Source organism: Lycorma delicatula, chromosome 6, assembly GCF_047948215.1.
Source record: "Lycorma delicatula isolate Av1 chromosome 6, ASM4794821v1, whole genome shotgun sequence".
In the NCBI taxonomy this organism is placed as follows: Eukaryota; Metazoa; Arthropoda; class Insecta; order Hemiptera; family Fulgoridae; genus Lycorma; species Lycorma delicatula.
The window spans coordinates 51,360,799-51,387,214 of record NC_134460.1 but is presented as its reverse complement, the minus strand read 5'-3'; the positions used below and the strand labels follow the sequence as shown (position 1 = coordinate 51,387,214).

Sequence of the window (26,416 nt, the reverse complement as noted above, 5' to 3'; positions counted from 1 at the left end):
GAAGAATTTTGTTATTTGGGAAGTAAAATTACTAAAGATGGACGAAGCAGGAGCGATATAAAATGCCGAATAGCACAAGCTAAACGAGCCTTCAGTAAGAAATATAATTTGTTTACATCAAAAATTAATTTAAATGTCAGGAAAAGATTTTTGAAAGTGAATGTTTGGAGTGTCGCTTTATATGGAAGTGAAACTTGGACGATCGGAGTATCTGAGAAGAAAAGATTAGAAGCTTTTGAAATGTGGTGCTATAGGAGAATGTTAAAAATCAGATGGGTGGATTAAGTGACAAATGAAGAGGTATTGCGGCAAATAGATGACGAAAGAAGCATTTGGAAAAATATAGTTAAAAGAAGAGACAGACTTATAGGCCACATACTAAGGCATCCTGGAATAGTCGCTTTAATATTGGAAGGACAGGTAGAAGGAAAAAATTGTGTAGGCAGGCCACGTTTGGAATATGTAAAACAAATTGTTAGGGATGTAGAATGTAGAGGTATACTGAAATGAAACGACTAGCACTAGATAGGGAATCTTGGAGAGCTGCATCAAACCAGTCAAATGACTGAAGACAAAAAAAAAGATAGGTGTATTTCGATGCGCTTGGTATGCTGCTGTAAAACAAAATATATGGTTTAGATAAAAAGGCAATAAGGAATCACTAACTTTTAGAGATGCTTCAGAGTAAAATTCTTCTTGTTCCTGAGATTGTAAATTTCAGAAATAATCTGCGATCGTGTCTGGTCACCTATTATCATAGTTGCATCAGCGAGATACAAAAAATGTCCAATTAAAATTTTCAACTTTTATTAACTTTCATTCTTCTCTAATGAATTATTTTGTTGAAACACGAGTACATAAAAAATTGTTTTTTCCCGGGGAGCTTCGGTTTGAAATTAAAACAAAAAATACAAATTTTTTGAAAGTAACGTTCTATTTGCTTTAATTTTTATTCCTTGATTTTTTTTACCAAGTTTTTACTAAATTCGTAAAAATATTTTGATGTGTACACCAAATGACTTCCTTGTATGTCTATTAAATTACATATACACATTTTTTGCTGCACTTCATTTAAACTTATTTCATTTGAAAGTGAGTTACGATCCTCCAATTCTTTAATAAAATGGCCAGTTACACAATTGCTGAAACTTGAGAACGTATACACAATTTAAGATCAAAAATTATATCAAACCAAAGAGTGATTAAATGATTGGCAACAAAGAACAAATAAACGAAATGATTTCAACTCCGACTTATAAAGAATATTGTCCGACAATATAAGAGGAGTAATGTACTTTTTGCAATTTATTTAAGAACGGTCATGTATGCCTCAGTGTATATTTTATTCTTGTGAGGGTCTATTTTTCAGTCACTATAGTTTATTTTAACGTAGATAAAATTAAACAGAAATTAAACTAGAAAATCTAAAAATAGTACGATTCTAAATTATAATTTTCAATTAATATTAAATAATCCGATGTTTCATCAAATCTATTACGTATACACATATGTAATAATGCCTGTTAAATGACGTATACACATTTTTAAAAGTACATAAAATTTTATTTCGCAAATAACTTCTGATTTTTTTCATTTTTTTTTTTTATTGCTAGAATTGAATAATTAGTCACAAGTAAAACTTTTTTTACAATAAATTTTAATAAATTTTTTTACAATAAATCAATAAATTTAAATTTAAAAAAAAGTTTAAAAAAGTTTAAAAAAATTAATTAAAAAAAGGAGATGGAAGTCTGATTCGAACCGATGCGCCTTTGTAAGATCCAAATATTTTATTAGTTAAAATTTTATTTTTCTATAACTTTGTAACCAATGATAATAAGTACCACTTATAAAATGTCATTGAAAAGCTTTCAATGAGGGCTGATTCTGCAGTTAAGAAAAATTCCAAAATCCATTTTTTTTGTTTGTATTTTGGGCTTTTCTTGGGCTTTAGCCGATTGCAATCAAAAGAGGTGCACAACTAGACGTTACAACAGTCCTAAATCCAAAATTTCAACATCCTACTACTAATCGTTTTTTAATTATACGAGATACGTACATACGTACTTACAGACGTCACGTCGAACTAGTCAAAATGGATTCAGGGATGGTCAAAATGGATATTTTCGTTGAAATTTGAAAACCGATGAAGTGACAAATGAAGAGGTATTGCGGCAAATAGATGAAGAAAGAAGCATTTGGAAAAATATAGTTAAAAGAGGAGACAGACTTATAGGCCACATACTAAGGCATCCTGGAATAGTCGCTTTAATATTGGAAGGACAGGTAGAAGGAAAAAATTATGTAGGCAGGCCACGCTTGGAATATGTAAAACAAATTGTTAGGGATGTAGGATGTAGAGGGTATACTGAAATGAAACGACTGGATAGGTAATCTTGGAGAGCTGCATCAAACCAGTCAAATGACTGAAGACAAAAAAAAAAAAAAATTGAAAACCGAAATTTTTTGCGATTACAATACATTCTTTACTTCGTAAAAAAAAGGTAAAAAGTAACAAATGAGGAAAGATGATGAATGAATGAATAGCAAATTAGGACAGGGGATTGATGAAAACGAAAAAAAAGAAGAAAATTGATGAGATTATTTATCTATTCGACATTTTTTAATGATTCCTCCTCATATTCTTAATCGATTCGCTTCATCTACACTTGTTCCCGCAATATATCCATTTTTCCAGTGTATTGGATATTTATTTTGTTCTGTCTTCTATTGATTTAGTAAAGGAAAACGCTCAAAACATGATGTCTTTACATAAAAAACCCCGCAAAAATACCGATAAGTAACACAGAAAAGAATGTAGAACGTTTTAGAAATTGTATAACATTTTACATTTATAATGTAAATGTAGAATGTAAAATATTCTACATTTTACAGAATGTATATCCTCAGCGAGGAAATGAGAGAAGATAAAGTTTTCATGAAGAATAATAATAAACACCCATTTAAAATTATAAAAACATTTACCCCATAAAAAATGTTCCAAAAAAATAAAAACACATGAGCTTTGCTCTATTATAAATTTTTTTAATTGATTAAGATATAACTAAAATATCAAACAGACTTATTATTATAATATTGCTTTAAAACGTTCGTTTTTGGATGAGTTTCGCAAACTAGGTAAACAGAGAAGTCGAGCCAAATTGAATCTTTTGTTTCAATTATGAAATAATAGAATAACATAAAAAGAAAAGATATTTTCCGAAAAATATAATTCATGTAATAAATATGAATTAGCCTTATTTAAAAATAGGAAGTGCTATTTCCTTCCGTATCGTGGTCGAGACTCATGCGGTCGAATCACATTAATCAATTATCGTGGCTAAGCGTACAAATTATCTTTATCGAAATTTGTGTTTTCTTATTTCATTGTTTATCTTTAATTACGTTTCCTCATTGTTACTACAAATAATTTTCATTTACGGCCTTCTCAGTTATAACTTATTTTGTATTTATATGTTTAGTATATCACATTTTTAATTTGCTATTATTTCTTGTATTTGTTTATTTATTTCAACAATTAAACGCTAATTACTCGAGTACAGTTCGTTACGAAAGAAGAATTTTTCAACATATGAAAAATCCCAACTCTGAACGGGATTCGAACCCAGAACATTCCCAATGAAAGACAGAGACGCTACCACTCCGCCGGTACATTGCATTTAAACTTATTAATATGAAGTTTAATCACTATTTTTATTATTAATTGTTTATTTTGTGTTAACCCTTTATAACAGAATGACAAAAATACTACCATCAAATTCTTGAGTTACTACAAGGCAAAGGAGCAGTTCTGCCACTCTATTATGTGTTCGGATAGGTGCTGCTACCTAGTTAGTTTGTGTCTGAACTGTTTCCCTCCAATTTTACCCGTATGTTTCTTCCCATTATACTAGTAGAGGTTACAGTATCAGGCAACCTCAGTTGTCGTCGGAGAACATTCATTATTTGTGACTCATTTCACCTAAAAAAGTGAATATTTTTGTTTATTTAATGTTGCACAGGTTACATTTATGTTGTAAACATAGTTTTATGTCGTTATTTTCATTATTATTGTTTAAATCGTTCAATTTTTTTGTGGTGGCAATATGCTTGCCACTGCCTGTTACTGTTGCATTACTTTGTGTAAGTATATTTCCCATTGCCTCTTTTCAAAGCCAACTGTGTAATACATTTTAATGGAAGTATTTTTTTCTTCGTAGATGTGATCAAAGTACCTAAATGAAAGGGAGTTAATAGAATATACCAGCAGACTCTGCTGATGAAGAGGAATTGAGGTGACGAAGATGGTATTGATGATGTTCAAGATGGTAATAATCTGGATTTCAGTGGCATAGATCATTTGCTGTTGTTAATTCCTGATAACAGCATTACTGTACTTGATGCAGTAATTGAGGAAGCCGACAATGAGGTAGAATGAAGACAAGACGAAAGTGACAGCGATTCAGATGAAGATGAACCTTCATGGAAGGAAAATATTATGCAGCACTTTGAAATAGTAAATAAACTTAATAGTATACCTACCCGTTCCTGATGTGATCTGTAATATTTTGTTATGTAACGATCAGAATAAAATATTTATTGTCAACGTATTTCTTTCAGGCATACAAAACGTATTAACTTGGTATATAACTGTGTTCTGTTAAACAGGTTAAACATCATATCTTTTTTTTTATCCGAAAAGGTCAATTTGGGACCATGCAAATATCACTTCTTTCTAGCTTCTTTTCACTTTACGTGTTTCTCATTTTTCTCGATATGGTTTCGTTTTTGCTCATTTTCTTCCTATCAATCTTTATCCTGCCACAAATATTTTTATATTGTAAATTATTCTTCCGAAGTTATCTCTATCGTAACAGTTCTTTTTTTTTAAGCCTATACTTTGGAAAACCTCTTCCATCTGTTTCAAATAATTTGATTTGCTTTTCATGTTTCACAGTTTATCAAAAATTTGTTTAATATTTAATCTGTTTAGGTTCATCTTGACCATAAGCCCCAAGAAACTACTACCTCCATTTCCATATTGTTATTTCTAGATCTTAAATTTTGAGATCTCCTCGTTAAATTTCAGTTACTGTCCTTCCTTTGTTATCTTTGGACCGTGGATTTTCCTTAAGAGGTTTTGTCGATCTTAAACAATTTTTCGAGGTCGAGTAGATGAAATGTTTCAGTGCCAAAAAAGATTACCGTTTTGCTGCAGTTTATAATGTTCTAATCTCGCTCTTGTAGAGATTCTTATTGTAGATTTCTTTGGTGATAAAATCTAACCTTCTCAAGTTTTAATATTCTATATGCAGTGACATTTTATCTCTATAAATCTCTACTAAGTACTTAAAGTGGTTGGTGACATTCATCTTTCTGTATTTAATTCCTATTATATTTTGTGCGAATGATTTGATGTTCGTCATTATTTTCGTCTTAGTAAAGGATAGGCCTGATTTTTGGGCTACTCCTGTTAACTTTCTATTTGTGCTACTTTGTCTTTCTTCGTTTCAGTTTGCCAGATCGTCAGCAAAGATTGAGCACCGTATTTTGACGTCTCGGTTTTTGAATCCGATCTTCGCACCCGTATCATTTATCCGCCAAAAGGGTTTCATTATTTTGTCCAAAACCAAACTGATCGACCATGTGATGGTTCATCAGTTGTAGTGATCCTGACACGGCTAGAAGTCAATCTTATACTTTTAATAGCTAAAAAAATGTTTTATTAACAAATTTTCACTCTGGTTATAAAAATAGATGTGGTAGGTAAAATTAATTATACTACTGTATTAAACTATCGAAATAGATACCATGTGAGAGATTCATTCGAATTATTTGATTGAGCGAGCGTGGAGCAGAAGTTAAAAATTGCAACATACTCAAAACAAAAAGACCGAAAGATACAGAATGAAATTTACGTTTGTTTTTTACCGAAGCGACCTGCTAGGGACCATGCCAATATATTATCTTTTCTTCTTTTCCATATTTTCTTTATTTTCTCGGAAATCATCCGCTTTATTCTCTTCCGTTCATTTTTTTCTGATACTCTTCTTCATCTATCTACAAAACATCATAAATTATTTATCTAAAATTTAGTTTATCCAAACGGTCTGCTCTTTTAACTGCTTTATATATCATGTTTGACTTTTCATCTTAAGTTTGCTTTGGAGAAGAAGTTTTAAAGAAACTTTTGCTTCTTAACAGAGGCGTTGGGATGGGGAGTCAACTGAGAAAAAACGAGCGTTACGAAAAAACGTCACACACTTTCATGCAATACACAGCAGTGATGTAAACAGCTAGCTGGCCGTATAGTGTAGAAAACACGTGCTCCAACTTATAATAATGATTAAACTTCAACATTGTCGTTTCATGTATCTTGTTAATAAAAAATTGTATTAATTGTGTATAATGCGTATACGTTAATTTACACCATTAATTATTAGTTTAATTATAGTATTATACCATTAATTATAGTTATTCATGCAACATTGCGTAAGAAGCTTTGTTTCCGTTGAGTGTCCACGCACCGGCGCACTCGTTTTTATTTCAAATTTTTTCGAAAAATGTTTATTTATTTTTTGGATTCACTGGGATCATTGCCTAAGGACTTTTTGTCTTGTTTTTCTAATTGTAGTTCCAAGATTATACCTTCTTTCAGTTGTTTACCATATAAAATGATGTGTTGTATTATGTTATTAATAAAATTAAGTTTTATTTTAATATTATGTTGAAGTATTTTTTAAGGATACACATTTTTGCGCGTTTCAGCAACGTCACATAAGTTGTACGGGTTGAAAGCTTCTTTATCCTGTTTAGACTCCGGTAATTATCGTTCAGATATTACTTCAGAGGATGATATGTATGAGTGTAAATGAAGTGTAGTCTTGTACATTCTCAGTTCGACCATTCCTGAGATGTGTGGTTAATTGAAACCCAACCACCAAAGAACACCGGTATCCTCGATCTAGTATTCAAATCCGTATAAAAATAACTGACTTTACTAGGACTTGAACGCTGGAACTCTCGACTTCCAGATCAGTTGATTTGGGAAGACATGTTCACTACTAGAACAACCCGGTGGGTTGTACGGGTTGAAACCACCGTGTGCTATGAGCACGTTTAACCGATAATTCAACGAAAAATAGTCGATATTTTAATGTCAAATAAAAGACTATGTAACTCATAGCTTAACAGAAATAAGACTATGTAACTCATTGCTTAACAGAAATACTTTTATCTTGTAGTGATTCACTGCTTTATCAATATCTAGTAAGGTATTAATAGATATAATATGTAGGTTTCAACGGTAAAAAATACATTTTTTATTCTAATAATTAAAAAAAAACTTAAGCCGTATTTTATTTTGATTTTTAGTAGAGGGGGGACTCCCCTTTCTTGCAATAGATAACAACAAATTATAACCGAAAACATTCAGATTGTATTAACTGAAGTTAATGACAACGCAACTATGTAGGTTGGTTGTAATTAACACAAATGTTTTTCTTTATCTTTTTTTATAATTACATTTATTTTTGAAAGATAAGGTTTGTAAATAGTTTTTATCGTTAACAAGAAAAAAAATTGCTTTTATTTATAATTATATTATAATTGTTTAACGACAAAAAAAGAGTGCAGAAATAACTTGTTACGTAAAAGATTCCTTTTTTGATGCTGGCCATTATTTACGGTATTACGTAACTTTTATTGATCGTCTTGATTTTTTATTTACTTTTTTAAGTTATGATTACATCTTCTTCCTTCCTGTTACACCTATTGTTATGCAACTGGATTAACAGAAATGATAAAGTTAAATAAGTGGTACGTATTAGACGAAATTAATTGAAATGCTTTATCATAAATGATAAAACATAACATCTATTTTAACCGGTTATTATTACAAATGATTAAATGCATTTAATTATTTTTAATATTTTAGCGTTTATAAAACTTTTTCAAGCTCAATAAAAACCTATGACTAAGTTTTTTCTTAGTATTTTTATCGTAAATTAATCGTTAAAAAAAATTCCTTGCCTATGAGCAATAATTTATCTCATATTAAAAAAAATAATAAAATCGAGTTGTATATCGCGTAGAACCTTGTTGTTTTCTGTATAATCTTGAGAGTTTCAATTTATTTAAAGAGTACTTCTTGGAATTACAATAAATAACACATTGTAAACTACAGTACACTGATTTTCGCTTGGTATTGTAGTAATCAATTTCAACGTTCTAAATCCTCTAAAATATTTTTTTTTAAATATTTCGTTTCTTTTACTGGCTGTTTCAGAATAATGAATGAATCAAAAGTTAGATATCATTTTAATTAACCACATTGAAATCGTAAATATTTTATCTGCCAAAATAGAATATTATTTATAATAATTTTAAATTATCGTTAATAGAATTTGACCTGACGAACATTTACACCTGTTCATAGCTCAAATCGATAAACATTTTGAAATACATTTTTAATATTGCAGAAATTATTTCATTCTGAAAATTATTATTTATGATTACAACATCCTACATTAAAAATAGTACCTGACTTTAGGTACAAGATTTATTATTACAAAAGAAAGTATTTTTACCGAATTTGGGCAGAAAAAATAATACGAAGCATCGAATCTTTGAATTTCTTAACGTTTTTATGATCCTGAGTTAAAAAAAAAGGTTTAAAATTGTCAGTCTCCATTAGGACTTGTAGCAGGACTGGTAGGATCCTTGCCTTTCATTCGGAAGGTTCAGGTTTCAAATCCAGGTCAAACTGGTAAATCTTAAAATTAAATATCTACAATCTTAAAATTTAATATGGTTATTATAAAATAGTGAGATTGATTCCATTATTGTTATTTTTAATTCAACTTCAACGAAAAGAAATACTGAGTTAAAAAAAAAGGTTTAAAATTGTCAGTCTCCATTAGGACTTGTAGCAGGACTGGTAGGATCCTTGCCTTTCATTCGGAAGGTTCAGGTTTCAAATCCAGGTCAAACTGGTAAATCTTAAAATTAAATATCTACAATCTTAAAATTTAATATGGTTATTATAAAATAGTGAGATTGATTCCATTATTGTTATTTTTAATTCAACTTCAACGAAAAGAAATACTGTGGGTGGTAAATCTTGGAGGGAACTGAAGTTTATAGAAATGTTTATTTTTATTTTTGCGTGATTTTTCATATCATGTAGTTGTCTGCCCTAAGGCAGGTCCTTGCATTCCAGAATATCTAATAGAAGAAGGCTGTGGTGCCATTATGCTAATACTTAGAGAATCAATGAGCGATTATATTCTACTGCCTTCTGCCAATAAATCAGTCGTCCTAAACATACGAAAAGACGCTAAGTACGGCCTTCTCTTAAACTTCAACACGTCCACCTTGGGAATACCTTACAGTACCTACGTTAAACTCTCAGGATCAACGGAACGCGCAAGCCATACATATCTGAGTCCTACACTTCTTACCTGGGACATGATTTTTAGCTAATTAAAAAGTATTATATTTATTATGTACACGATTGAAAAAATATTGAACAAAATTTCATTACCCTTAATCTCTAAAAACCTTCATTTTTAAAAAAGATAAATATTTAGTTTTTCTAACATTTTATTAATTCAACGTAGCATCTTGAAGCGCTTTTTATAAAATATTTTTTTTCTAATTGAGTAGTACCAACCAGGGAGAAAATATTAAAATTCTTATCGAAGGAAAGATGAGAAAAATTATTGTATCTCTATTCACCTATGCTGTAGGAGGGAAAGTATACGCATCCCTTAAAAATAAGATTTTTTTTTGCCGATCTCTGTAGCGAAGAGGTAGCGTCTCGGCCTTTCATCCGGGAGTCTCAGGTTCGAATCCCGGTTAGGCATGGCATTTTTCATACGCTACGAAATCCCATTTGGGTAAATGATGAAGGCAGTAGATGCCTGTAATCTCATAAAAATAATATTTCTTTTAAATTTTATTTCCCGACTTTAAATGTTTTATATTTTAAAAAAAATAAAATAAAATTAAGTTGAATTATTAAATTTTTAGAAATTAATTTGTTTTGTGCAAATAATCCAGAAGATTATCATTTGAGATGTTTTTAATTTCGATGCTTTTATACTTTGGTTGAGAAATGAATTAGTGCTAGCTAATTTACTTAACTCTTTGCTATTTAAACAAAAAAACGAAAACTTACATACATCTTATATTATTTTTCTGTATTAAAAGGAAACCGATAAATAAATGTATTAATAAAAAATGTAAGTATCTTGTTTTGGTTATACAGATAATAATAATTACTTAATTTATCATTATTGTAAAAAAATTATTTTTACCTTTACACAAATGTTGACTAAAGTTCAGTAAAACATTTCCAACTTTTTCGTTTTTAATAAATGATTTCAACCGATTAGAAAAATTTTAATAAAAATTCCAACCTGAAAAAAATAAATTAACAAATAAAATACATTCCCTAAAATCTAAATGTTAATTATTATTTATAAGGTTGACGAGAACTTGCTTAATACTAGTTCAACTAATTTTTACACTCGTCAATTATCTTTAATTTCTTGCCGTGACTTGAAATCAAGGACGCGTTAAAAAACTATCAGTACTACGGTAGGGTATGAATAAAGCAAGGCAACATATGCGTACGTATGTTTGTATAAAATAATAAAACACGAGATTGTATTTTTAATGTATTCCAATTATCGTTTATAATAATATATTTATGGAGAGTTTCACTAACGACGTATTAATTACCCGATGTAGATAAAACAAGCTACCTCAAAATTTACAGTAATCTATTTGTTTTTTATTTTTTTGCCTTGAATACATTATTAGTAGCACATTTAAATTATTTAAAACAATAAATAATGTCGTTAAGTTATTTTTTTTAACCTAACCTATAACATAATTGTGAATGTTTTATTAAAAGTAATTTACATTCACTCGTATTTAATTTATTGCTGTTTGTTTTTCGTTGTATTTTTTATACAAATTTTTTCCACTTTTTCTGGTGTTAGGCAAAAGAAGTTTGTCGGTTCCATTTTTACAGCTGGTGCTCTTCCTGACGCTAATATACCAGCGGACACAAACAGAATGTAATATCAATATAAAAATACCCATTCGGGTACTAGTATACGAATAAAATAATTTAACTTTAATAGATTATTTAGTAAAGATGATTCAGGACACTGGATTTTTTTGTAACGTTTACTTAAACGTAAAATCATAACTCCAAGTAAATAAAATAAAATTATATGTATTATACGACCAGGTATTTTTTTACATAATGATAGCTTAAAATTAATGTCTCTTACTATTACTTCAAAGCATTCTTTTGATTTAATAATCACCCTCCGTTTTGGAAAAAATTATACTTTAAAGATTTTTTTTTAATTGTTTGCATACATAAAAATTATAAAAGGGTTATGTTTAAAAGGGTTAAGAGTCATCTGCACATATTAAAGCAAGAGTACAAATTGACACTTTGGAATGAAACATGGTCAGGAACGTATATATAAAGCTGTCACCTGGAAGTTCTTAATGGATTAGATGCTATTTTCCAATAGAATTTCGTTAAACATTCTGTTAATTTCGAGGTGTGATCGGCAATTCGTTTTTTAATTGTAAAATACATTCGCTCAGTTGAAATTCATCGATAGCTAAATGTATGAAAAATATATGATGAATGAGAAAAGTGGGTAGAAATGTTATCGGTTATTCAACGATTGGAGAAAATACAAGCATATTAAAGCAAAATCTGAATGCCCATCTCTCATCACTGAAGAATTGACTTTGTCTCTAGTCAAAAAAAAAGGAAATGTATAATATAAGTATATGCGGCTTTTCTCTAGCGTTTTCTCGTTCTGTTATTTATGAAATTGTCTGCACGATTTGCTAAAATGTATCTCTCGGCCACGATAACGCACGTCTTCACGTTGCTTAAAACACGAAGGAACAGTTCACATGGTTGCCTCTATAACAGATATTTTTTCATCTTTTGGTGCAACCTCTCTTTAATCTTTTCCTTAAATTAAAAGAATTTTTGAACAGAAACGCGTAAGTACGTCAACTAAACTCGCCGATCTCTTTGCCTGAGTGGTAGCGTCTCAACCTTTCATCTAGGGGTTCCGGGTTCGAATCCCGGTCAGGCATGGCATTTTTCATTTCACAAGATTCCATTTTAAAATTCTCACGTACAAGCTTCGAGCTTCTGTGGTGAATTAATTCATTATGCAAAAGAAAAAATCAAAACTGCTTCGAGGAATACGTGAACACATGGCAGCGTTCAACGAGGGGATCGTCTCCCGAATCCAAAAACGCTTTTTCGATATCAACGGGGATTAAGTTGAAGAAAAGTTAAAAGAATATTTTCGTTTTAAAAACACAAAGTTTGGGTTATGATAAATTGTTGATAGTTCATAACCAAAACAATTCTTACTTAAAAATTAATTCATTAACCACCATTAATTTTATTACCCACAAATTGTATTAACATTATAGCAACTGATCTGAAGACGCTCGACCAAACTGCCTGCTACCGCTGTTAGTATATACTTACTATAAGATTAAGACCGTTATGTATAAATAAAATCAATGTATTTAAAAATTCTGGAAGAAAAACAATTAAATTTATTCAAATTAAATACTGAACAAATAGGTTTTAAAAATTAATAAAAATCCCGAGTTAGGAAAACCTTCACAACGCAGTCCATCTTTACGAAATTGTCGATATATCGACCGAAATTGTAAGTTATTACCAAAGTTAATAAAGCACAGTTTAAAAAATTAAATCTGGGTGTAAATAAGGTTTAATTTTATTTTCTTCAAAACTAATTTTGAATAATTCCTGTAAAACATTTCTAATGGTTCATTTTAAATTTAAATCTATTTTAAGTTAGCCACTTCCTTAATTTAAAAAAAAATAATTTTGTTTATAGTCGCTTCAACAATTAAAGTCATTAGCAACTTATCGGTGTAATGTAACTGTACCGGTAAATTTATAGTCTTGAATAAATTCAGGTCGACTACTTCTGAAACATGTAGTTAATTGAAACCCAACCACCAAAGAACATCCTAACCCCATAGGGGAAGATTTTCCCGCCTTCCGACCGGAAGGCGGGATTTTTATTATTAGACGGGTGGCGCACGCTTCCGGTCGCCATATTCCCCCCTCCAGTTCATAGCCCTGACGGGCTTTAACGGCAATCAGCAAAGAACAACGGTATTCACGATCTGGTATTCAAATTCGAATAAATGTAACCTTTATTCGGATATGAACCTGAGAACATCGACTTCGAAATTAGCTGATTTACGACGAGTTTACCATTAGACCAACCTAGAGGGTTTATTAAATTTTATTTTGTCTTTTTAATAACGATAACATATTTAGCAATCTAATCTACCACTTAAAGCTTAACGTTATTTAAAGCTTAATTAGCCTTACTTAAGCTTAAAATTAACCTTACTTGACCATTATTCAAACTCAAAATCTTTAAATAAAACGGTCGTTATCACTCCGTTACATAATTTGGTGGTTTATTCATTTTTTGTAACACTTACATAATTTTTTAAAAAGAGAAAAGTTATATATTTAAATTTTAAACTATTTTTATTGTTATTATTATTATTATTACATTATTATTCATTTATATGAAAGAAATATTGAAATTAGAATAAAGGAACATTTGGCTCATAAAAACACAAAATACAAGATAATTAGGTAAAAATTAATCGGAAGATTAGTTTGTATAGAAACAAACGTAGTTTTAAACAATTGAAGTAATAAATCAAGATTATTGATAGCGGTAAAGAAACTTCATTGTTGATTGGCCAATATCTAATATCCGTTTTGAATTTTAAAACTATTAAATATCTTCTTTTGAAAGTTTTCAATCGTAAAAACATTGTGTGATTATTTCCTCCCTTAATTTTGTTCATGGGCTGGGTTATCTCTTTTATTGGTTCAAGGTTCATATCTATCTTAATATGTTAAAATATAATTTCAATATCTATCTATATAACCTTAATGTAACCTATATAACCTTAATATGTTAAAATATAAATATTACTTGACATATACAGTATTTTATCTATTCAAACTTTTAAAGAAACTTGTACTAAATCGTAGTGGGACATATCTGATTCGGAGGACTACCATAGTTTTAAACTAAATTTCCGCTTTCAACTGGAATTGCCCAATACTACATCAATTGTTTTTTTGTTTTTTTATTCTTATCTTGAAAACACTGTTAAAAATACTCGTTTTATAATATTTCGTAAGTACTTTTTTTATTTTTTTTTATTAAATAATCTTCTATATTTATTACTATTTCTTCACTTTTCATTTATTTATGTTAATTATTTACTTATTCTCATTTTCTTCTGTATATTATTCCTAAGTGTTCACTGGTAATGGTTGTTTTTTTTTTATAATTTTTAAATTTAAATAAAGTTTTTGGTAAACATTTTTTAATCGTAACATCCTTTATGAAGGGTTTTTAATTAAAATCCTTTATTAGCGTTGCTTAATAAATTCAGGGTAAATTCAGTTTCAGCTTATATTTAAACTTCATTAACTTATTTATATATACAATAAATAAATATAATTATAAATGACTTTCTGGCCATTTATTCGATTACATAACTTTTAATTACACAAAAATCAAAGAATAAAAACGTATATATATATATAAAATTACTTACTTATTGTGAAATTAAGATCGTATTAAGAAGAAACCGAGTCTTGTATTCTACTGAAACAAAAAAAGAAAAATTTATTAGGTTACTACAGAAAAATTAATAAAATATACTTATAATAAAAATAATAAAATCAATATATAGAATATGCGCCAGGTAACATTACGATGCCGGCCTCAGTGGCGCGAGTGGTAGCGTCTTGGCCTTTCATCCGGAGGTCCCGGGTTCGAATTCCGGTCTTCCAAAAAAAACCGTAAGTAAAAATTCGAATAACATTGTAATCTGTAATTATTCCTATGTAAAATATATAAAATTACTCCTTATTTATCATCCTTGATTACTAGGAGATAGAATTAATGTTAAAATATAAACGGTCTTGGTTTTTAAGAGTATTTTTTAAATGTTAACTTTAAGTATCAACAAAAAAAAGTGTTAGGAAAAAATATTAAATTTAATGTAATTAATTAAAAGTTATCTTATCATTTTCAACTCTATTGGCAAAATTTCAACTCTATTATATAATTTCAAATCGTTTAGCAGTCTTTTTTTATGTAATTAGATTAGTCGGTACAATATAAATTTGATTATGATGTTTCAAAAATAAATTTAAATGCAGTGTAAACTTCTAATAGTGTTGTGAAGAAAATATAAACTACATTTAAATAATTATCTGTTCACTGTTCCAGTTAACTTTCTTTTAGAATGTACCGATTCAGTTTGTAAATTCTTTATTATTTTTTCAAAATGTAATATTCTGTTTGAAATTATTCCATAAAATTTATTTAATAATTGTATGTTTTTTTAATTTAAAAGAGATTTAAATTTGAACTATTAATCTATTTTTACAATTTTAGGAAACGTTTTAAAATGAAGTGATAAAATGTAGCGTAAGGTTTGTTTAAATAAAACAGGAAGAATGTATCAAACTGAGTAATAAATCTTTCGGCCAGTCCTCTACATGGAGAGTTTAGTGGGAGTAATGTCTATAATTACCATTATATAGAATTTTAATTGTTTTTCATATTTTATAGATTACGTTTACCCTGAATAAAAAAGATACAAAAATTAGCGGCATAATATTGAAACCACCGTTCACTAATATACGAGATCTGTTAAAAAAATAACCGAACATTTCTAATTACGCGCCAACGGAGATATTTAGTGACGTGCGGTTGACAGCATTGTGTTCCGCATAACCATCTCTGTAGTAACCACATGTTCTTAGATTGTTGATAGCTCGTTTAGTTTTCGTATTATTGTTATTTGAGCGCAACATGTTTAATTGTTAGTAGCGATTTTTGTAATGTGTGATCTTCGAGAGCAACGATACGACTTAAAATTTTCCGAAAAACCGGGGAAAACTTTCACAGAAACGTTTCAACTTTTTCAAGAAGCTTACGGAGATGATGTTCTGGGTCGTAAGCAATGTAACGAATTGTTTTCACGATTTAAAAGTAGTCGTCAGTCGTGAGTGTTCGACCAGGAAGGCCTTCGACTTTCAACGACTTCAACGCGTGTGTCTGATGACACCCGCGTTCAGAAAATCAGCGGTCTGGTGCGCGCAAATCGTCGATTGGCTGTCAGAAACTTGCAGAAGAGGTTAATATCTCGATTGGATCATGCCGTGACACTTTGACTGAAAATTTAAACATACATCGAGTTGCAGCAAAGTTTGTTCCTCGTTCGATGACCGAACAACAGAAAGAACATCGAGTGGACGTTTGTCGGCAACTTCGTGAACAAGCCGATGATGATGAAACGTTCATGCAAAGGATTATAACGGGAAAAGAAAGCTGGGTTTACGGCTACAACATCAAGACAAAATTTCAATCGTCACAATGGATTGGTGAAGGATCTCCACGCCCCAAAAAAGCACCTCAGTCTCGATCCGATGTCAAAGTGATGCTCTCTGTTTTTTCGATTTTAATGGAATTGTGCATTTTGAATTCTTGCCTCAAGGTGAATCAGTGTACCGCGCCTACTATCAAGGCGTTTTACAAAAAAAAATCCGTAAAAAGAGACCAGAGTTGTGGCGAGACAACTCATGGTTTCTTTACCACGAACGATGCGCCCCCACACTCAGCTTTGTCAATTCATCAGTTTTGTGCGAAAAATCAGATTACTGACCTCCTTCAGCCTCCCTACTCGCCAGACCTGGCTCCTTGCGATGTTTTCTTATTTCCGAAATTAAAATCAGCGATGAATGGACGACGTTTTGAGACTATTGATGACATTAAAGCGAATTCGTCACGGACCTTAAAGACCGTTTCAAATGAAGCTATCCAGGACTGCTTCGCAAAATTGAAACACCGCTGGGAAAAGTGTGCGAATAGGGGAGAGGAGTACTTTGAAGGGGACAAGGACCAATAATCTGTAAAATTAGAGAAAAATATCTATAAAGAATAAAAAAATAAAGTTCGATTAGTTTCTGTAGAGATCTCGTGTCTAAACAGTAATGAAAAAAAGTTTTCTAACACCAGTAAAGGTATCCATAATTTTTTCTAAAATAAAAAATAAAAATGTTTACTAAAATAAAGAGAATTAAAGATAAAGTTATCACACAGATATTCTACAGTCGTTCATTAATAAATATGGTAAATTAAATAAAGATTTGAATTAAAATGGAACAGCAATACATGTATATAGCAATCATACATTTACGATGTGTACTATTTGGTGTCTTTATTTTTTATTATCTTACCGGAAATCAAAGCAGACGTAAAAATTTACAGGATGTGGGAATTGCGGCATTTAGATGATTTTGTTAGTTGTACTAATTTTTTTTGTTGTATTTATTTACTTTTTTTACCATAATATCTACGATAACAATGTGGTTGTTATTACTTGTTCTACTTCATTTATTAATCTTTTATTGATAAATTGTTAGAAGAACTGATTATGTAATATATTATATGGTTATAAAATATTATGTATAAATCAATAACAAACATTTTTTTAAATAAATTTGAAAATTAAAACCCTTTAAAAAATTATTAAAAACCTAATATTAACTGAACATTTGTTGTAAAACAATTATCATCAGTAGATACTGATGACGGCTTAATATGAAGAAAAATGAAGCTCTTAATTTAAAGAAAATATAATAATAATAATTAACTAAATAAGGAATATTTACAATACATTACAAAACAATCACTTCTACACGGGTTTATAGAATGAAAAATAAAACTTACTAAAAAAAAAATTAATAAGGTATCGTTGTAACATTTCTGCGATTATTATATTTACATAGAGAACAATCAAATTCACGAACTCATGTTACGTAATTTTGACAATTATCGAATTGGATTTTTTCATAACATACGTACTGAGCTACAAAAAGAATATCGGGGTTTTAAAATTATTTAATAGCTGTTTAACGTTTAGCTTTGATATACTACAGTAATAAATCATAAATGTAACTCCTACAGGTTTTCCCTACAAGTTTACAGTTTTCAATGTGAACAACTTTCATCACGCGGCACACACCCAATCGATAGAAGAGGTCGTTGCACACTTTAACCAGCTTGTTTGAAGTAATGGAATCGTCAGCTGCTTCAATTTTGTGTCTCAAATCGGGTAAATTAGTAGTTAGTAGAAAGGCACATACACAAGGTCCTTGATAAAAAAAACCCAAAGGAAAAAACACATGGGTACAGGTCGGGTGATCTTGGAGGCAACCATTAACAAGCTTTGTCATCGGGTTCATGCCGACCAATTCGCTGTTAAGGAAGACATAATTTAACCGATCCCGTATAGAGTTATGTCAGTGCGTAGGAGCACCATTTTGTTGCCAAGTAAAATGTTCATCTTGGAGTTGAGAAGAAGACCACGAACAGAGCACATCCAAATAAACAGTTTCTGTTACGCATACTTCAGCATAAAGAAAAGCCCGTAAATTGACCGCCGGGATATTGTACAGAAAACATAAATTTTCGGAAGTCCCTTCACATTTGTAAGTATTCATACGTTTTTCTGACTCCCACGTACGGATATTATACGTATTTATTTTTCCACAAAGATGAAATGTTAACTCGTTACTAAACAATTCGATCAAGAAGGTTGTCGATCTTCATACTGAAACATTTCAATCGCAAAGTCGGAGGATAATTAAAATTTTTATGGAAGGAACGTTGAACTGTACACATTCTGTGCTGATTCACATTTAGCAAATTGCAAGAAGCAGAAGACGTTCTGTTTAGGAATCGCCATATTTACTAGTGCCGCTGTTGAGCGGAAAGATAAAGAATCAATCGAGGGAAATTGTCGTTTTTGTTTCTTTGAATGTAACTTTAAATCAACTCTGTACAGCTCATCCAAGAGATAATAGAACAAATTAAATCACACACACACACACACACACACACACACACATATATATATATATATATATATAAATTTTTTTTTTTGTATGACCTTTCTTTTTCCTGTTTAGCCTCCGGTAACTACCGTTTAGATAATTCTTCAGAGAATTTTTTGTATGTCCTGCATATATAAATTCAAACGATTTTATACAATTAACTTTATACAAGTTAATTGTATAAAGTAACAGGGTAGATTACGAGAGAAAAAAATAAAACGCGATCGGTAGAGCCAATTTTTTTCTAATATCTCAAAAAAATAGAGTTATTTTATGTAGTTCTGCAACTACAATTATTATGTTTAAAAAAATTAATAAAAAATCATTCAAAAATTAAAATAACTTAATTGAATTATTAAAAATTCTTTACCAAGATAATCTTAATTTTGTATTATAAAAACAGTTCGAGGCAAAAATATATCTTTTTATAATTTAAATTGATAAATGAAGTATGAATATCAATTGTAAAGCATTTAAAAAATTTTGAATTAATTTAAAAAAGGTTTTTTTAGGAGGTCGTTATAATTTTCACTAAAATTGGTTGATATATGCTATTTACAGGTCATCATAAACGTTTTTGTATGAGATGCAAATGAAATTATAATTATTAAATTAAAGTTAACAACGTATTTAACGAAGTAAATAATTCACTTTAGATAAAAAAAAAACTAGTATTTCTGAGCATATATATATATGCATACATACGTTTAGAAATATACATATGTATATATAACTTATCAACATTGTAATAACTATGGTATTCATTTGAGTGAATTCTTAAGCATAGGTACATATAATAGTAATATGTTTTAAAATATAAATTTTTATTTGAAATTTGAATATTACTTCATGATGGTATAAATAAAAATGTAAATGTTCGTTTGTTCAAAATCTTAAATCTCCGAAAGTTCTTCACCGATTGCTTTGAAATTTTGACCACAACGTTGCATTTAAATACGCGCGTGTTTTTATATACCTAAGATGTCACATCTGTGACAGGTAAAAACAAGTTTTTTTTTTAAAAACAGTGCAATCCTTTGGACGTAAAAGCAACACATGCTATACTAAATATTTTATGATTTCATTCAATGTTTTCGATATGTGTGTCCGCTATAGACTAAAAAACTAATGGAGTTATTTACGCGCCGGGAAAAAGGGAGAAAAGGGAAAAATTGAAAACGGTAAAAGGGAAGAAGGTAAAGAGAAAAGAAGGGGAAAACGGGCAAAATGAAATAGAAAGGGGAAGGGATAGAAATAAATGGGGAAATAGGAAAGGGGGAAATGGAAATGAAGGAAAGATAAATGGGAAAGGAAAATGGGAAAATAGGAAAGGGAAATGGGGGAAAGGGAATGTGATAAAAATGAAAATGGGAAAAAGGAAATGGGAGACAGTGGTGAACGACCAACTAGTACATTTAGTGTCCACTTTTGGCCGGCTGCTGTAACAGATAGGATAACGCAGGTTGCTGATTTGTCAAGTACTGATGGCGATATTTGTGGTTTCTGTAACCTGACACGAGTGCGTACTGCAGGTGTTAACTCGGCTCGGCATGGAACGGTCACGTCAGGGGACATCACACGAGAAGTGACCTCTATCATGGGAAGAGGTGTCGAGACCGCTCAGAAGATCCGTTTTACTATTTAGTACGACATTTCTGGCGATGAGGGTGGCCTACTGCTGACGGTATTGACATCGGTGAGAAGGGTCTTGGAGGCGTCTGCGGTGCCGGCTTTTGTCCTGGCCGTAGGTGGACTACGTGTTTCCGTCAGGAAGATCCTCATCTATTTGTATAGAGACCGCAGTGACCAGGTCAAGGTGTTTAGTGATCGGATCAAGATGTTTACGCCTCCGGCAGCTGCCCGGAATCAGACACGATAGCAGACAGGAGTTGTGAGGGCTACATCCCCGGTGGAAGATGCAGGACTGTCATTGTTAGAGCCAGTGGAAAATCCTATGCTGATCTTCTCAAGAAGGAGAACTCATTGAAGGAGACTGTATCAAGGGAAGAGGTAGGAGAGTGCTCTTCATCCGAAAAGGGGCCAGCGTGGAACTGTGTATCCGGGTTAAAGGGGCACAGCAGGTTGAGAATTTCAAGGAAGTCCTCCGTAACAAGACCAGTGACCTAAAGATAGATGTCAAGTCGAATGATAACCGCAGGTCTATAGTATATCTGAAGGACGTTGCTGATGAGAGTAGCGACCGCGAAATTTCTAAGGCCGTGGCGGGTGTAGTGGGTGTGGAAGATTTCCGGATCTCCTGTATACATATTAAAGATTTCCGATATACATACGCACATTAACACGATCTTGAGGAACCAGTTAGCGAGTCCAACACTCTTTCCGTAAATGGGATTCCATCCCTCACCAAGAAAAAAAAAAGAAAAAAAGAAGTTAATTTAAATAGGCACATAAAGAATCAACTACTTTTTTTATCTGACGCTGAACATCCAGACTACTCACAATCACATTTTAGTTATAAAATGTAACACAAAAAGCATATGTCACACCAGTCGATTTGTATCTTATATCAAAAGCGAGTCTTATCTTAGAAAACGGGTTTTTTTACGCACAGTAGTGTAATATTGAGTAAGTAGCAAATCATTTTTATCAAACTCTGAACATTGGAACATTTGTCAAAGTGATAAAATAGCTATTTAATATAAACCATTAAAAACCACTTCAGATTATCTTTCCGTTAGTATTGTTTTTGTTTTCTTTTTAATCTAATACGTCAAATAGAATAACCTAAACAAGGACAATGACACATTTTTTAATCTACAAAAAATAATAAAGTTAAGTTTCAAGTGCTTTTTATGTTAAAAAATCTCGTATCTTAAAATTTCTACTGTCTTGTAAAGTTAATGACTTAAAAATATAGGATTTGAATAATTTTATTCATAAAATATTAGAAATTAAAACTCTCGGCTACGTCCACGGTGTGATAATATTTTTGGAGCACACAAAAATAAAACTGTAACGAATCTTAATACGATCCTAAAATAATGGTGGATTTCTAACATAGTTTTGGAATAAAGTATGTTGCAGTCGTGTAATATAAGTCAAAATGAAGAGAAATAGTCCAAGAATACGTTAACAAGTTCAAGTAACAATGCACGAGTTCTGTGTTACAAGGTCAGTAACCGCATGAAACTCGTTATTCGCCATGATTACGGTGTAGAGAAATGTTCTGTCTTTGTGGCTTGCTATGTTTGAATTAGTTACACTTGTACGGAGTGAATATTAATTTGTATTCGGTGAAGAACAACACACAAAAATAACATTTTGCAGTTGAGCAAACAACTCAGGGAAACGGATAGCGTCCTGAATCGTCCTGGATGCGATTCCTTCAGGAATTCATCAGTGTTCAACAAGATCGTTGAAGTTGTCCGAACACGTTATTACAAAACGTAAAAACATCAGTGCTAGATGTTCTAATATCACTGATTACAACATTATAAAAAAACGACTTTGCTTTTCTGGTTTTAAAAATCTTAAATCCAGAAAAACGTAGCTTTGTTACGCTTTTATAAGGTGTAACATAAAATTTATAAACACGACAATTAGACAATTTGAACTGCTGCAGACATTGTGTATAGATAAATCATGATGGGAAACGAATCTGTTTTCAGTGATGAAGCTGCATTTTGGGACGAGTTCATCGGCATAATTTTCGAATATGAGTTATGGAACATCAACGTGACAGCTCAAAAGTTATGTCCGGTACGTAATCAGACAAAACAGAGTTTACCGATTCTTTCATTTTTGCTGATATAAATTATAACGGGAATAATATTTTGGATATGTTAGAAGGGTATGGAGCGCTTCAAATACCGGAGAATTCTATTCATTAGTTAGAAGAAGTTTTTATTTATTTTTCCACATTCTTATGGGATTACCGAAACATTTCCTCTGCGATTGGTCGGATGAAAAAGGATGACAGCCTCGCCACCAGGGTCTCCAGACCTTATTCGTATGAATTTTATTTGTGGACTTATGTTTAGACAAAATTGTTTTCTATTAAAATAGGAAATTTGGATCGTTTAAAAAACGTTTAATAAGCCTTTTTGTCCTTTTCATCGGATGTTCTCTATCGGGTATGGCAACAGTTGAATAGCGTGTTGATGCCTGTTGGACAATTACAGAAATAAATATCAAAATCAACTGAAAAGGGAAAATACTTGGAGAGTTTCTCTTCATTTTGATGTATACTTCATTCTGTCATGCTTTTTTTCCAAAACTATGACAGTTTTGGAACCGCCCACCATTATTATATGCACTCACTTTATTTATAATGAATATTAGTTTCAGCGAAGAAAGGAAGAGGTTTGACCATCAATAACCGATTCATTTGTTCAAATGAACTATAGTTGTAAAGCCTTTCTAGCAACTGATAGATTATGTATTCTGTATTTTTTTAAAAAATGCATCTATAAGTCTGTGTAAAATTAAGGAGCATAATAAAACTTAATGTTTAATAACGAAAATGTTATTAGCCATTCATTTTCTGGTATGTAACAACAACTTTTTACTTCCTTGTACAAAGTAAAGGAAGTATTGTGATCGCGAAAATTTCGGTTTTCAGATTTCAACGGAAATATCCATTTTGACTATACCTGAATCCATTTTGACTAGTTTCGGCGTGAAGTAAGTACGTACGTATGTGCGTATATATAACTCAAAAACGATTAGCCGCAGGATGTTGAAATTTTGGATTTAGGACTGTTGTAACATCTAAGTGAACACCTCTCCTTTTGGTTGCAATCGACTGAAACAAAAGTGTCCAAAATAACCCAAAATCCAAAAAAACAAGATTTTGGAATTTTTATTAACTACAGTAATAAGCCCTCATTGAGAGCTTTTCAACAATATATCATAAGTGGTACTTATTTTCATCGTTTTCAGAATTATAAAAAAATAAAATTTTATAAATAAAATATTTGAATATTACAAGGGGAAGGTACATCAGTTCAAATCCGACTCCATCTTCTTCTTTTTTTTAACTTTTTTTTTAATTTAAAAAAATATATATATATGAAAAAATATCAGAAGTTATTAATGAAATAAAATTTTATGTACTTTTCACTTAAGAAAAAAAAAGAAGTGTATTTGTAATTTAATAGGCGTACAAGGAAGTCTACGTAAGATTCTTAGTGTCCACATAAGATTTTTTCTTCTATGTAATAAGCAATAGATAAAATCTAGGAAATTTATACATTTTTTAAAGGAAAAAAAATTTAAATAATTACTTTTTTATATATAAATTATTATTAAAAAAAAAAATCTGGATAACTAGTAAAGTCAATTACTTTTATACGAATTTGAATACTAGATTGTGGATACCGATGTTCTTTGGTGGTTGGGTTTCAGTTAAACATACATCTCAGGAATAGTCGACCTGAGACTACAAGACTACACTTCATTTGTATTCATACATATCATCCTTTGATGTAATACCTTACGGTGGTTCCAGAGACTAAACAGAAAAATAAAGAAGAATAAACATTCGTTAATTACGAGTACATTATGACTAAAGTATCTGATCGTTGTGAAATATAGGAAATCGATTAATGAAAATCAAAAAGGATTAAAAACGATTAATTTTAGTTATAATTAGAACTCCAAAAGTAATATTTTTATGAGCAAATAAATTTACTTAAATTTTTATATATTTCCGGCGGGGTATCTCCTCCCCAATGGTATGTCTGTTTTTTCCGAATAACAATGGGAATTTACGAAATGATGTTTAAGGTCATTAAAACTTGTTACTTATGATCAAGGTCAGCATTTGTTAAACTCCGTCTCTAACTGCAGTGTTATGTAATTTCTATTAAGACTGCTTTATATGTTGTTTTTCATTCGAAACACGCTAGTTCAGATAGTGTAATAAGAGGAACTGTATAACCTTCTCGGTTAAACCGAAGAAAAAACTTGGAAATAAATAATCCGTTTTTTATAACTTTTTATCTTATAAAAACCGAAGAAGAAGAAATAATGTTACGTAATATCATTTTTAAAGATATGTTAACGGTCAATTTATCATCCACTTCGCATCGTCACTATTTTCACCTTTCGGCTAGTTGACAAAGACGGCATCGTGATTGGCTGGCTGTTTTAAATTACTGCACTTAATTATTTTTAGTTTCTCAATTTCAATTTTATTATATTTTTTAACTGGAATAATCTCTTAATTATCAATGTGTGTCGGTGCTCACATTGAACACCTGTGATTTGATATAAACTAAATGATTCACAAATCCTGAAAATGTTATTTGAATTTCATTTTCCATTGATCCTACTTCCGTGTACCTAAGTGTTATTAAATGCGAGTTATTCAAATTTGTAATCGAAAATATCATGCGTAATAATCCTGCATAAATAATATTTGTTTATTTATAACGTAAATTACGTATTAAGAAAAATAAAGATCATTTACAATGTTATTAAAAATATCTAATTAGAATTTTAAACATGTGAAAAATCTTGCATAATGCAATCATAAATAATGTATTTATTGTTAATTCTATATTAAATATTAATATTTCTGAAGGTAATTGAATAAATTTGTCGATGTTCGTTTTTTTTTGTATATATTCCGTGTTAGACGAGCTACAGCAAAATATTTTGTATAAAAATTGTAAATATAATAAATTAAACTTTTATTTCTAGTTAGTTATCTATTTGCATATTATTAAATTAAAAATCACCACATCAAGTTACGTATTAAGGTATATAAATTTAAAAAAAAATCAATTCAGGTTTGATAAATAGATTATAAAAACCTTCATACCTTGTTATTATAAATTAAATGAATAAAAATTACATGAAAAATCTTTTTATAATACATAATTGCTCAGATATACTCAATTTTCAGTGCTACGTAAAATGGATCTTCTAGTAGAATATTATCTGTAAACGTGCTCAATAATTTGTATTACGACTAACAGGGTAATTTCGTACTCAATTTCTTAATAAATATTATTAAAGTTTGTGTGTAGGATGATTGAATTCTTCGAATCCGGTTTTATGTTTTTAAATAAAACCGCGATTATATGCGTTTTGTAAATAACAATCTTTAGTTTAATTATTTTTTACTCTTATAATTTTTTTTTTTATACGATTAATAGTACAATTTTTTTTTGCACTTTAAGTAAACTTTTACTAAGGTTAAGCTGTTTAGACAACTAGTTTCTAATGATGTAATTAGAGACACATCCATGTAAACAATAGATAAAATTCCAGTCAAAAAGAGGTGACAATATAGTTAGTTATATAGAGTGAGCAACATAAAACCGAACCCATAATGAAACCGCTACCCATCACTATTTATGAAAGACTCTCGCATAACTAGCGCGACTAGTGGACGTATAT

The 26,416-nt window shown here is 30.5% G+C and overlaps 1 protein-coding gene across 16 annotated transcripts in view; it reads right to left on the bottom strand.

The window, feature by feature from the left end:
* Nucleotides 1-26,416, bottom strand: part of LOC142327059 (uncharacterized) — a 413,864-nt gene that overhangs the window by 296,270 nt on the left and 91,178 nt on the right. For 7 of the 16 annotated variants that reach the window (XM_075369839.1, XM_075369840.1, XM_075369833.1 and 4 more), the window contains exons 2-3: nt 14,695-14,741; nt 10,320-10,421 (exon numbers count right to left, since the gene is read on the bottom strand). The gene's annotated coding sequence lies outside the window, so the exon portion shown is untranslated. Of the gene's footprint in view, nt 1-10,319; nt 10,422-14,694; nt 14,745-26,416 lie in introns of all 16 variants that reach the window. The other 9 variants (XM_075369837.1, XM_075369849.1, XM_075369847.1 and 6 more) reach the window with 3 other exon arrangements.